A 13297-nucleotide genomic window follows, 5' to 3' on the forward strand; every position below is an offset into this window, starting at 1 on the left:
CAAAAAACTAGAAATTTAAAAAAAGTCTCAAAGTTAGCTTTAGCCGAAAAACTAAATATTTTTCTCAATGTTTCTGATTTTCCGAGATCACACTAAGGTGCAGGGAAAAGAGCATACGCATGAGAAAAATCCTTCCTTTCTGTTTCTGATTTGCCCAGATCGCACAGAGTCGCAGGGCAAAGAGCATACGCAGAAATGAAAGGTATAGATCCGGTAAAAAAAGGCTAAATAAACTGAGACCGAAATAAGCAGAGAGAAAATAACAGTAAACTGCAAAAGAAACACTGTATACCTCCCGATCTGAAAAATGACGCAGCTAGGGCTACCGGAAACCTTTTCGCGTGAAACGAAAGGGGTTCCTCACTGGAACAGATGCTCCGAACGCAACAGAGCAGTCCTCTCGGCCCGAAAGCAGTCAGAAACAGCAGATCTAGGAAACGACAGCCGCATGCAGTTCTACCGGCTTCAGATTTGGATCACCAACGGACGCGGCCCTCAAATAGCTCCGATACCATGTAGGAATTTACAGGGTAAGTTCCACAGAAAGAATACCAAAAGGACACCGCTCACAACCAGATCTCAAATCAATACACCAGTATTTTTGACGTGGTTAAAACCCTCAGAGTGCAAGGAGGGAAACAGTCCACGGCCTGTCCCAACGTGGGTACTACAGGCAATTTATTAATCAAAGAATGAAAATTTACATAAGCTTCTCTCATGCACGGATCACCCGAAAAATGACCCTCCATGCGCTTTAAATAGAACTCATGGACCAATCGGGTGTTAAGCCACGGATCAAGTGTCGGTAATACCGAGGTGAGAGTGAACCGTCAGATCACTACATATCGTGACCGTCGGATTGTAAGTTACAAAATGTACAACGGTAAAGAAACACACTTTACCTAACTCTATACTAGACCAAGTTGAACTTAACTATATCCTATGTGTCGGAATATCCTAACACATACATTATGGTGCTTCTTGGTACAATATTGCCGATTCATAGAGAAAGATCAATGGTTCCTTGGGTAGAACTATACCAATGTGTGGGTGGGACCAGGCTCATGAGATCCATTTTTTACTACCATCACAATGAACTACAACCAAATTGATTAGAAAGGATTTATGCGATGGCAGAACCCATGAGATTCATTTTTTACTACCATAACAATGAACTACATCCCAATTGGTTATAAAAGATTACATTGTTAAAAGTTAATTTTTAGCTTTAAAGTTTGACATAATAACCATAAAACTAAATCTCATTTGTTTAAATAACATGGAAACCCATAATATTAGTATTAGATAATTAAACATTAATAAACAATATTTATAGTTTTTTTGGTTTAATTATATAAAATCCAAATTTGAATTTGTGTAAAATTATTACTTACAACATGGTTAGTTATTTTGTAATTTTGGAAAATAAAAAATATAAACTTTTGAAATGAGTATACAATAAGTTAAGAAAATATACATTCCATACATTGTGATATATTCATAAAATATAATGTTTTTAAAATTTATAAAAAAATAAATAATTATAAATAAAAAGTTAATGATCATCCAAATTAAAAATTTAATTTCTGCCGCGTTTTCTTCCCCGCTTAGTGTATTCGAATGAATGTTGAGTAGTTGAAAAAAAAGGAAAGACTAGAACACTAATAAATTTAATTTCTGCCACGTTTTCATCCCCGCTTTATTGTATTTGAATGAATGTTGAGTAGTTGAAAAAAAAGGAAAGACCAGAACAATAATGGGCATGGTACAATCTTCTTTGTGGCTATATGGAAACATGTATAGGTCGCTGAATCAATCTTTAGGGTTTCTAGATCGATTGTCGTTCTTAGAATTGATTTGCAAATTTGTTTTATATTTTCACATGAAATGCTGTAGTGATTCGCTCGTAGTTAGTGTTTCGTGGTTGAATTTGGATGCGTTGAGGGATCAATATTGAGGAGGATCTCTTCAATGGCTTGTCCACAAAACTTTGATTTGTTTGATGTCTATTTTCGCTGGGCAAATTTGGACCATGGTGGAAGGATTAGTGGTTTTGAAGCCTTGTTCTTCTTTCAAGAGCCCAATTTACCCAAGAAAATACTTGCACATGTACCCTTTCTCTCCTTTAATTCCTTCCCCAAATTCAATTGCTTCAAACAATCTGCCAACTTTTTCACCTGAAATTAGGTTATTTGGGTTTTGTATTTTCATGAATTTAGCTTCAAATGAACTAGCCACACAATTAATATATTGGAAACGAAATTTATATTAAATATAGGCTAAAATCTTATAGTAGTTTGGTAGCATACCACATAAGAAAAATTCAAAATTACAAAAGGCGACAAAAACCCAATAGGGAAAACAACGAAAAAAACAACAAAGCAGACTTCTCAGGGTAGGGGAAATCACAACTCCCTACCCTCCCTCATTTCAATGCAACACAAAAATCTTTTCTTGCTGTCTTTCCATTTCATGACAGTTCTTCAATCATAAATCTCAATTTCAAGCCCTTCCTTCTAGCTTTGGTTGAATCTCTACATTGCTCTCAATTGCAAAAGCAGGTGATAGAAAGGATGGGTAGAAGGTTGGGTACCCGAGATAGAGTTAAAGAGGAAGAAACATTGAGTTAGACACTACAATATTCCTCTCGTGGGGTTAAAGGATCACAACAAGGACACATTAAGCCCCCCATAGAGAACAAAGATGCTACTACATGCAATGGTAACAATCAGAGTATGGTGCAACGCCGTATATTAAGGTCCACCAATGACATCATATTATTAAAAATCTAAGCATGAAAATAGATTGAAACAAAAATAAAAGGGAAACCCTCACTTACTCATCAGGCCCTTGCTCAATAATCACGCAACATTTGGGTATGAAAAATCAAGAATCCCTTCTTCAAAGTCCCTACTTGCTTTTATAGATCTCTTCATATTGATGGATGGCTTCGACCCTCCTCGAATGGCCATTGGATGAGTGCTGGGATGTTACATTCTTTAAAATTCCTGGCAACTGTTTGGATTTTTTTTTTAATTTAAAACTTTTATATAGAACTTTGACTTTCACATTTTGTAATTTGGTGCATATGTATTCTGCTCAGGCCAATTTTTTTTAAATAAACTACATATTTATTTTCTTTTGATTATGTTTCTCAACTATGGCCATGGATTTATCCTCAACAAGTAGTGAAAATAAGATATGTTCCAGGGAACTGAAAATATGTTTTTTCATCACTTGTATTGATATACTTTGACAATAAATAGTGATCCAAGTTGACTCAACTCCCGGATTTAACCAAGATCTTTTAATTTCGTGATGTGATTAGAATTGCATTAAAAATAGCATAATTGAACATATATGCATGCTATAAAGAAGAAGGAACATGGCAATCATCAACAAAATAAGACTCAAGACATTGATAACAGAGTTCTTCTAGGAGGGACTACGTCTCCATGCCCCGGTGTAAATATGGTGTAGGCCGCTGCATTAAGTGTTATCAATAGTGATGATGTACATAGGTGGTGACGTCGCTATCACACAAGGAAAATTCCCTCACGTAGGAGTGGTTCCAAGAGATGTTCCACTGCAAGAACCCTCATTCAAACATGACTCCTATCAGTATGACCGAAACTCATCCATGATGATAATGAGCATCTTGCCAACATGGCATAAAAGGAATCTCAATGCAAACATACATGGTGACACATGAATATCTCATCAACATAACAACAAAGGGATATCAAACAAAACATGACAAATCATGACAACAAGTACATCCCACATATGATTCGCATCACATCAAGTAGGAATCATGAAACAAGTAGGAAAACACAATGCCACATCAAACATCAAATAGGGATCTATGCAGCACAATGCATCTCATAGCAAAAAGAAGTACATGAACACACTACATATACCTCACATCCTGGTGCCATATGAAGAAAAGGATGGCAAACTACTGAAGCTGGCTGTACCATCAATCTCGCGACGTCGCATCGCATGGAAATGATGCTTGCACATGAATGCTAACACCTGCACTCCACTTTGAAAAGTGGTTGAAAAATGAAATGATCAAATGGAAAATCTAAATGCACCATCATATTTGTGGTGTCGAATAGTGCAAAATTGACTGTCAAATTTTTGAATACTTAGAAAATTGAAATCTGGGGCTTAAGGAATCTTTTAAATTCCTCGTAGATTCCTCAAAGATTCCCTCCTCCGGGTCATTTGAAGATCTGCTGCTCAGATCAAAATTCTGACTATGCCATTAGGTTTGTGTCATTGAGAGGTGTAATATTGACATAAAATTTGTCCAATTTGGACACTCGCAAAATTTCACCCTCCTGAAAATTTGGCTCAATCATGGTTCGCCTACCTCTTCTTTGGGCTCATGGTTCCGCTTGCAAAAATTAATAAAAAATTACATGTCTTGAAAACCATGCCGCATTCTGTCTTCCTCCATACTGGGCGCACTGAACAAATGATAGGTTTATATGTAAATATTTGGGTGGATAAAACAATGAAATTGTTTGGTGCATTGGTGAAATATGGAAATTTGTTAAGGGGAGGTCAGGGGATCAAATCTCGCCTCCCCACAAAATCCACATATATATAATATTTAGGCCATATTTTGTTTGAATGGAAAGCAGTCACGCATTTGGCGTGCTTAATGAAGCCGTCACATCGGTGGGGTTCGTTTCGTTGTTGATTGGTGTATTAATGGTTGGTTGGTGGTATTATGGGGCCACCTGGTTGGGGCCGGCCCACATGAGCCAAGTGGGTTCAATCCCCGCCAACCTCACATTTAATTTATGTGGCATTATTATAAGGTGGGGGTGTGGGCCGAGTCCACTAGAGGTGGCCTGCCCACAACCCATTACATTGTTTTTTATGGCGGTGGTTGGAGGGTTCAGCGGGGTCATGGCCGTCGGCGCATATTTAAACATAAATTTGGCTAAGTGATGCGGTTGGGTTGGTGGGGGTGATGGCCCATTGGCCCTTTAATAATTGAATTTTTTTTTTTGGGTTCTGGTGGGGGTGGCGGGGGTCATGACCCGCCACCCTTTTTATAATATTTTTTTATTATTTTTTTTAAATAATAACACATTTTTTTGAATTTGTCTAATATAGGGGATATTAGAGAAATTAACGATCCAACAAATTTGCAAGCTTTCGGGAGCTAGGTTTCATATCTTGAGGTTGGTTGAATTGTAGGACACTTAAACCTGGCCCACAATCCAACTTTGACCAAAACTTTGACTGGCTCGTTCTTCCTCATACGAGGTCAGATTGACGAACCATTTGCACCATTACAATTGGGACAACAATATCTACGCTCTGGTCCTAGTTCTAAATCATTCTGATCACTTTGATTTTTGAGCTTCCATAAGCCCTCTTTGTCATGTCTGTGTCCCTAGAGCCACCTGGATCAATCCTCCCCACTGAGGAGCTTTTGGTCCTCCAAAAGCACGAAAAATAATCTGCAACTTCTCTGTACCTTGTCTGCATCACAAGTGTCCTGAAAAGGTCTCGCTTCCATCTCCTTCACCTTTGTTCTTCGAAGCCTTAAGAGATGAGTTGACACCTGCAACCTCTGCAACCTGTAGTAAATTCTTTTTCAAATTACATGCTTGTCTTACATGACCAACTAATGACCCAAGCATCCCATACTTTCCACGAGTTTATAAGACATACTCGGTGGTCAAGTTTACATCAAAGTGGAAACAATACCCTAGCTACGAAAACGAGGCCAACATATCATTGTTTCTCCAACAAGTGATGGAAAACACATCTTCACCGCAACACATGATTTAAAAAAAAGGCCAAACACTATTTTTGCTTTGACAAGTGATGGAAATACAACATCACTTTCACATTTTATCATGCAACTCAAAATAAGACCAGAAATCATTGTTTCTTAACAAGTGATGGAAAACACATCATCACTTTTACATTTTAAAATTCAACAAATGATTTACAAAAGCAAGACCATGAAAAGCTAACATATCTAGAAACCATTTTTCACTTATTGATGTGAATGGGTCATCCCCCTGTGGTGGTTTTGCTTGTCGAACAATTGTTTCACCTGGTTCATGCATCGACACTTTGTCTTTAAGGCGTTGATTTGGATGGAGCCTCCAACAAGTGGCTCTTTGATGGCCACCTCTATTGCAATGGTTACAATACATCTTATTCCTCCAGACCTACTTAACATGTTTCTTTGCCTACTGTTGAGAGGGTCTTTCATGCCTTATATTTGTTTGTGTTGCTATTCTTTTCAACACTTAGAAAATGTATGGTTATGTAATCCACAGAAGGTACATGTTTTTCGATGCCATGTTTTATGTCCATCATTAACAACATGATTATAATTGAAATGAACATTCAAATATCGAGAATTGTTATACGTTTTCTTGTTGTTTTTGGTGTCATTATGATGATGAGAGCTTGCCTTAGCTCTTCCCCTACAATAGACACTGCCATGGGATGATGGGGATGTGTTCCCATCATTCTCTTTCCTCGATGATTTCAATGATGTCTCGGAAGAATCGTCCACCTTCGAGCATTCTCCTTCAGTGTATCTCAAGCCTGAAAATTGGGGTTTTTTCACAACCTCCAATGGTTGAGTTATGCCTTGGTTATTAAAACCAATTTCTTTTTTCTCCTTGTACCTCATCCTAGTAATAAGCCTCATGTTTTTCCCCGTAATTGGTATCTCCACATCTCCAACAGAAATCATACTATGTGAAGATGAAATTGAAAGGAAATCAACATCTTTTACCTCCTCTATCGATTTGGAAAGAACTGATGAGGGATTCTCATCATCTATTGTTGGTGGTTCACTAGCTGTTGTGGCACATTACACAACTTCCTGTCTTACATACCCAAGTCCTTCCTAACGGGGTAATCCCTCTCGTCTGATGGGGTTGACAATGCCTTGTCCATTAATGCCCAAGCCTTTTCCTTCATAACCCATTTTATTCAAGAGTTTGGAGCCAATTCCTATGGTATGATTTTCAAAAATAGCGTAATCATCATCAGGACACATACATGAATTTAGAGAATTATTTTTTACCTCACATGGGTCACGTTGCATCTTTTCCAAGGCCTCATCCTTAGCTTGTAGCTGTTGTAGCAAACTCTGTTTTTCCTCTTTCTCTTCATGTAAAGAATCTTCAATTCAACGTTCTCTGTTTGAAGATTCTTTTTGTTGTGCTTCAGTTCTTCCAGGGCCTTTTCTGTGTCTCGTAACTGAAGCAACAATCACTCCTTTTCCTCTATCTCTTTTGGTAGAGCTTCATACATTATTTCGACCTTTTGGGAAATTTTGAGCATGTTCTCATACATCACTTTTTCATCCTTTGTCGCCACATGTTCCATTGTTCACACTTGCAATTCACATCCATGTAAAGACCACTCTGATACCAAACTTGATTTGAGTTGACTCAACTCTCGGATTTAACCAAGATCTTTTAATTTTGTGGTGTGATTAGAATTGCATTAAAAATAGCATAATTAAACATATATGCATGTTGTAAAGAAGAAGGAACATGGAAATCATCAGCAACATAAGACTCAAGACGTTGATTATGGAGTTCGTCCAGGAGGGACTACGTCTTTGGGCCCCAGTGTTAAGATTGTGTAGGTCGATGCATTAAGTGTTGTCAATAGTGATGATGTACATAGGTGGTGACGTCGCTATCATACAAGGAAAATGCCCTCACATAGGAGTGGCTCCAAGAGATGTTCCGCTGTAGGAACTCTCATTCAAAAAGGAGTCCTATCAGTATGACCTAAAGTCATGCATGATGATAATGAGCATCCTACCAACATGGCATAAAAGGGATCTCAATGCAAACATACATGGCGACACATGAGTATCCCATCAACATAACAACAAAGGGATATCAAAAAAAACATGACCAATCATGACAACAAGTACATTCCACAGATGATTCTGCATCACATCAAACAGGAATCATGAAACTAGTAGGAAAACATGATCCCACATCAAACATCAAATAGGGATCTATGCAACACAATGCATCTTATAGAAAAAAGAAGTACATGAACACACTGCATGCCTCACATCTTGGGGCCATCTAAAGAGAAGGATGTTAAACTACTGAAGTTGGTCGTACCATCAATCTCACGACATCGCATCGCATGGAAATGAATGCTTGCACATGAATTTTGACACTTTCACTCCACTTTGAAAAGTGGACAAAAAAGGAAATGATCAAATAGAAAATATGAATGCACCATCAGATTTGTGGCATCGAATAGTGCAAAATCGACTGTCAAATTTATGAATTATGAGAAAATAAAAATCTGGGGCTTAAGGAATCTTTTAGATTCCTCAAAGATTCCCTCCCCCGGGTCATCTAAAGATCTATTGCTCAGATCAAAATTCTGACTATGCCATCAAGTTTGTGTTGCTGAGAGGTGTAAGATCAACATAAAATTTGTCCAATTTGGACACTGGAAAAATATCACCCTCCTGAAAATTTGGCTTAATCATGGTTCTGCCTGCCTCTTCTCTGGGCTCATGGTTCCACCTGCAAAAATTAATAAGAAATGACATGTCTCGAAAACCATGCTGCGTTCTACCTTACTCCATACTGGCTGCACTGAACAAATGATAGGTTTATATGTAAAAATTTGGGCAGATAAAACAATAAAATTGTTTGGCGCATTGGTGAAATATGGAAATTGGTTAAGGGGAGGTTGGGGGATCAAATCCCGCCTCGCCACAAAATCCACATATATATAATATTTTAGGCCATAGTTTGTTTGAATGACACATAGTCATGCATTTGGCATGCTTAATGAAGTCGTCGCATTAGGCAGAGTTCGTTTCATTGTTGATTGGCATATTAATGGTTGGTTGGTGGTATTATGGGGCTGGCCCATGTAGGTTCAATCCCCGCCGACCTCACATTTAACTTATGTGGCATTGTTATAAGGTGGGCGCATGGGCCGGGTCCACTGGAGGTGGCCTGCCCACAACCCATTACAATGTTTTTTTATGGCGGTGGTTGGAGGGTCCGGCGGGGTCATGGCCGCCATCCCATATTTAAACATAAATTTTGTTAAGTGATGCAGTCGCGCTGATGAGGGTCATGGCCCGTTGGCCCTTTAATAATTGAAATTATTTTTTTGGGTTCCGGTGGGAGTGACGGGGGTCATGGACCACCACCCATTTTATAATATTTTTTTTATTATTATTTTTTTTAAATAATAACACATTTTTTTGAATTTGTCTAATATAGGGGATATTAGACAAATTAATGATCCAACAAATTTGCCTACTTTTTGGAGCTTGGTTTCATGCCCTGGGGTCAGTAAAATTGTAGGACAATTAAACCTGGCCCACAGTCCAACTTTGACCAAAACTTGTACTAGCTCGTTCTCCCTCATACGAGCTTGGATCGACGAACCATTCACACCGTTACGATTAGGATGACAAGATCTACGCTTTGGTCCTAGTTTGAAATCATTCTAATCACTTTGATTTTTGAGCTTCCATAAGCCCTCTTTGTCTTGTGTGTCCTTGGAGCCACCTGGATCAATCCTCCCCACTGAGGAGCTTTTGGTCCTCCAAAAGCATGAAAAACAATCTGCAACTTCTCTGTACCTTGTCTGCTTCACAAGCGTCCTGAAAAGGTCTCGCTTTCATCTCCTTCACCTTTGTTCTTCGGAGCCTTAAGCGATGATTTGACACCTGCAACCTCTGCAACTTGTATTACATTGTTTTGCAAATTACATGCTTGTCTTACATGACCAACTAATGACCCAAGCATCCCATACTTGCCACGAGTTTATAACACATACTTGGTGGTCAAGTTTACATCAAAATGGAAACAATACCTCAGCTACAAAAACGATGCCAACATATCATTGTTGCTCCAACAAGTGATGGAAAACACATCATCACTGTAACACATGATTTAAATAAACAAGGCCAAACACTATTTTTGCTTTGACAAGTGATGGAAACACGACATCACTTTCACAGTTTATCATGCAACTCAAAATAAGACCAGACATCATTGTTGCTTAACAAGTGATGGAAAACACATCATCACTTTTACATTTTAAAATGCAGCAAATGATTTACAAAAGCATGACCATGACAAGCTAACATATCTAGAAACCATTTTTCACTTATCGATGTGAATGGGTCATCCCCCTGTGGTGGTTTTTCTTGTCGAACAATTGTTTCACTTGGTTCATGCACCGACACTTTGTCTTTAAGGCGCTGCTCTGGATGGAGCCTCTAACAAGTGGCTCTTTGATGGCCACCTATGTTGCAATGACTGCGATACATCTTCTTCCTCCAGACCTGCTTAGCCTGTTTCTTTGCTTGCTATTGAGAGGGTCTTTCATGCCTCATCTTTGTTTGTGCTACTATTCTTTTCCAAAACTTAGAAAATGTATGGTTATGTAATCCAAAAATGGTACATGTTTTTTGATGCCATGTTTTATGTCCATCATTAACAACATGATTATAATTGAAATGAACATTCGAATATTAAGACTGGTTATACCTTTCCTTACTATCGATGGTGTCATTATGGCGATGAGAGATTAACTTAGCTCTTCCCCTGCAATGGACACTGCCATGGGATGATGGGGATGTGTTCCCATCATTCTCTTTCCTCGAATATTTCGACGATGTCTTGGAAGGATTGGCCACCTTTGAGCATTCTCCTTCGGTGTATCTCAACCTGTAAATTAAGGTTTCTGCACAACCTACAATGGTTGAGTTATGCCTTGGTTATTAAAACCAAGTTCTTTTTCCTCCTTATACCTCATCCTGGTAAGGAGCCTCATGTTTGTCCCTATAATTGGTATCTCCACATCTCACATCCAACCAGAAATCATACTATGTGAAGATGAAACTGAAAGGAAACTAACATCTTTTACCTCATTTGTCAATTTGGAAAGAACTGATGAGGGCTTCTCATCATCTATTGTTGGTGGTTCACTGGCTGTCGTGGCACATTCCCCAACTTCCTTTCTGACATACACAAGTCCTGCCTGACGGGGTAATTCATCTACTCTGATGGGGTTGACAATGCCTTGTCCATTAATGCCCAAGCCTTTTCCTTCATAACCCATTTTATTCAAGAGTTTGGAGCCAATTCCTGTGGTATGATTTTCAAAAATAGCGAAATCATCATCAGGACACATACATGAATTTAGAGAATTACTTTTTACCTCACATGGGTCATGCTGCAGCTTTTCCAAGGCCTCGTCCTTAGCTTGTAGCTATTGTAGCAAACTCTGTTTTTCCTCTTTCTCTTCATGTAGAAGCATCTTCAATTCAAAATTCTTTGTTTGAAGATTCTTTTTGTTGTGCTTCAGTTCTTCTAGGGCCTCTTCTGTGGCTCGTAACTGAAGTTGCAATTGCTCCTTTTCCTCTGTCTCTTTTTGTAGAGCTTCATACATTATTTCCACCCTTTGGGAAATTTTGAGCATGGTCTCGTACATCACTTTTTCATCCTCTGTTGCTGCATGTTCCATTGTTCACACTTGCAATTCACATCCATGCAAAGACCGCTCTGATACCAAACTTGATCTGAGTTGACTCAACTCTTGGATTTAACCAAGATCTTTTACTTTCGTGATGTGATTAGAATTGCATTAAAAATAGCATAATTGAACATATATGCATGCTGTAAAGAGGAAGGAACATGGCAATCATCAACAACATAAGACTCAAGATGTTGATAACGGAGTTTGTCCAGGAGGGACTACGTCTCCAGGCCCTAGTGTCAAGATGGTGTAGGCTGCTACATTAAGTGCTATCAATATTGATGATGTACATAGGTTGTGACGTCGCTATAATACAAGGAAAATTCCCTCACGCAGGAGTGGCTCCAAGATATGTTCCACTATAGGAAATCTCACTCAAAAAGGACTCATATGAGTATGACCTAAACTCATGCATGATGATAATGAGCATCCCACCAACATGGCATAAAAGGGATCTCAATGCAAACATACATGGCGACACATGAGTATCCCATCAACATAACAACAAAGGGATCTCAAACAAAACATGACGAATCATGACAACAAGTACATTCCATAGATGATTCTGCATCACATCAAGCAGGAATCATGAAACAAGTGGGAAAGCAAGATCCCACATCAAACATCAAATAGGGATCTATGCAGCACAATGAATCTCATAGCAAAAAGAAGTACATGAACACACTGCATATACCTCACATCTTGGGGCCATTTGAAGAGAAGGATGTCAAACTGTTGAAGTTGGTCGTACCATCAATCTCACAATGTCGCATCACATGGAAATCACTACTCGCACATGAACGCTAACACCTACACTCCACTTTGAAATGTGGTTGAAAAATAAAATGATCAAATGGAATGTCTGAATGCACCATCAAATTTCTGGTTTCGAATAGTGCAAAATCGATTGTCAAATTTATGAATTTTGAGAAAATGAAAATCTAGGGCTTTAGGAATCTTTTAGATTCCCCATAGATTCCTGAAAGATTACCTCCTTCGGGTCATTTGAAGATCTATTTCTAAGATCAAAATTCTGACTATGCCATCAGGTTCGTGGCACTGAGAGGTGTAAGATCGACATAAAATTTGTCCAATTTGGACATTGGCAAAATTTCACCCTCCTGAAAATTTGGCTCAATCATGGTTTCGCCTTCCTCTTCTTTGGGTTCATGGTTCCACCTATAAAAATTAATAAAAAATTACATGTCTTGAAAACTGTGCCTCGTTCTGCCTTCCTCCATAGTGGGTGCACTAAACAAATGATAGTTTTATATGTAAAAATTTGTTGGATAAAACAATGAGATTGTTTGGTGCATTGGTGAAATATGGAAATTGGTTAAGGGGCGGTCAGGGGATCAAATCCCACCTCCCCACAAAATTCGCATATATATAATATTTTAGGCCATAGTTTGTTTGAATGGCACACAGTCACGCGTTTGGTGCGCTTAATGAATCCGTCGCATCAGGTGGAGTTTGTTTCATTGTTGATTGGCGTATTAATGGTTGGTTAGTGGTATTATGGGGCTACCCGGTGGGGGCTGGCCCACGTGGGCCGCGTGGGTTCAATCCCCACCATCCTCGCATTTACTTTATGTGGCATTTTTATAAGGTTGGGGCATGGGCCGGGTCCACTAGAGATGGCCCGCCCACAGCCCATTACAATGTTTTTTTATGGCGGTGGTTGGAGGGTCTAGTGAGGTCATGGCCGCCAGCCCATATTTAAACATAAATTTTGTTAAGTGATGCGGTTGGG

The 13297-nt window shown here is 38.8% G+C and overlaps 1 pseudogene; it reads left to right on the forward strand.

Moving 5' to 3' along the window:
* Nucleotides 1–1971: 1971 nt before the first annotated feature.
* Nucleotides 1972–13297, forward strand: part of LOC149182095 (uncharacterized) — a 62696-nt pseudogene continuing 51370 nt past the window's right edge.

This window comes from Pinus tabuliformis, chromosome 3_2, assembly GCF_031772625.1.
Source record: "Pinus tabuliformis cultivar Carrire ecotype Pingquan chromosome 3_2, CPIR1, whole genome shotgun sequence".
Lineage (NCBI taxonomy): Eukaryota > Viridiplantae > Streptophyta > Pinopsida > Pinales > Pinaceae > Pinus > Pinus tabuliformis.